Source organism: Calidris pugnax, unplaced genomic scaffold (assembly GCF_001431845.1).
Source record: "Calidris pugnax isolate Ruff unplaced genomic scaffold, ASM143184v1 scaffold20, whole genome shotgun sequence".
Classification (NCBI taxonomy): domain Eukaryota; kingdom Metazoa; phylum Chordata; class Aves; order Charadriiformes; family Scolopacidae; genus Calidris; species Calidris pugnax.
Window position 1 is genome coordinate 1,173,943 of NW_015094510.1, and position 1,683 is coordinate 1,175,625.

Sequence of the window (1,683 nt, forward strand, 5' to 3'; positions counted from 1 at the left end):
CCCCCCCCCTTCTCCCCCCTCCTTTCCCCTCCGCGGTTCGCAGGGATGCGATGCCGCGCTCCAGGCAGCGGGTTTTTTGGGGGGGATCTTGGCGTGGTGGCGTGGAAAACAAGATGTTTTACGCGCTTAGGGAGCAGGTACGAGCAGTTTGGTAGGAGAAGTTGACTTGCTTCGTATCGGGCTTGTAAAACCCCTGCTAGCTTTTGGCAGTCCCCCTGAATAAGTAAGTAAACCCTATGTATATATTTTTAATTATCCGTCGTGAAATAAATGGTCTCCCCCCCCCAATTTTTTTTTTTTGTTGCTTTTCCCTTTTTTTTTTTGTCTTGCCACGGCAGGTAGAATATATATATATATTGGCGGCAACTTTGCGAGGCTGCTTTATATAGCGCTGGCGTATGGGCTCCATTTTCTGCTTTCTGGTTGGTCTCCAACTCCGAAATGTACAGGAACAGCGAAGTGGTCTTAGCGTGGGGATTAGTAACTGTGCTGAATAGGTCACAGATGGGGCGATAGGAGCATGTTATTCATGACGTAAGGCTGCATAAACCCAGTCTGCCGATTTTTTTTTTTTTTTTCTTATAAAGCTATTCAAGCATGCAATTGCAGAAAAAAGTTCTGGTGTGAATCCTGTAAAATTTGAAGGTGATATGCTAGAAAGTTTTCCATTTCTGCTTTGGATTTCTCTGTGGTCTGGACAAAACTGCTGAATAATCTATGCCAAATACAAGTTTTTATTTTACTTATAAATATTTAATCAATTTACAGCAAAGCTGAATTTGTAGGTGTAGGCTACTATCTTTCTTTGGTAAAAGAGATTAGGAGCATTATTTCAAAGATTTTTCTTTTCTGTTTTTTTTTTTGTTTGTTTGTTTTGCTTGTTATTTTGTTTTGTTCTTTTTTATTATTTTTTTTCCCCCTTTCTTTTTCCTGCGTCTGGTACCTGGAGCTGGGAGGGGGGGGGCTCAGGGGGGGATGCAGTCCGGGGAGCACCATTCTTTCTGCAAACCTTTCCATTAGGATACTGGCAGCTTTACAAGGTGGCTTAATCTTTACCCCCCACCTATTTTTTCACCTTTTTTTTTTTTTTTTTTTTTTTTTTTTCTCCCCCCCCTGCAGTTCCCGGGGTAGTCAATATCATTTAAAGAGGGCTGCAAAAAAAATCGTATTTTCTCTTCTGGCCCCCAGCTGTGAGGAAAAGGGGGCTTTTTTGAAGGGGAGACAACGCCGTGGGGCATTTGATGAGTGATTGCACGTGTGCTGGAGGGGCTGGGAAGGAGTTCAGGATGTGGGAGATGCTCTTGGGTTTCTGCTTCTGATAGTGAGGTAATACCAGACGTGTCAAGAAGGGGGAGGGGATGGGAAATGAGGTATTTTTAATTTTTTTTTTTTTTCCCAGCAATATTTAGTGGTAATATTTTTCAGGCCTTCCTGCTCTTTCTTGTAGAAAAACCTTCTGCTGGAACGACCCCCGAGAGCCAAAGGAGACTGTGTATAACAACTTTTAAAAATAAACTTTCAGATTCCAGGACAGGCTAATTGTGGAGTTCTCTGCCAGCTGTTTCTATCGGGATGAGCCAGACCTGAACGTGCTGGAGCAGAGTTTTACTTTGGAGGAGAGGAGGCCAAAATGCGGCGGGGGCTGGACCAGCCCTTCATCCCCCCCCGGAAGATGGGAGAGTG

The 1,683-nt window shown here is 44.0% G+C and overlaps 1 protein-coding gene across 4 annotated transcripts in view; it reads left to right on the forward strand.

The window, feature by feature from the left end:
• The window catches only part of KLF12 (Kruppel-like factor 12), a 258,753-nt gene that overhangs the window by 1,742 nt on the left and 255,328 nt on the right, over positions 1–1,683 (forward strand). Inside the window, exon 1 of one of the 4 annotated variants that reach the window (XM_014965967.1) lies at positions 78–223. The exons of the other annotated variants lie outside the window; for them this stretch is intronic. The gene's annotated coding sequence lies outside the window, so the exon portion shown is untranslated. Of the gene's footprint in view, positions 1–77; positions 224–1,683 lie in introns of those variants that run through there. 4 annotated transcript variants of the gene reach the window in all.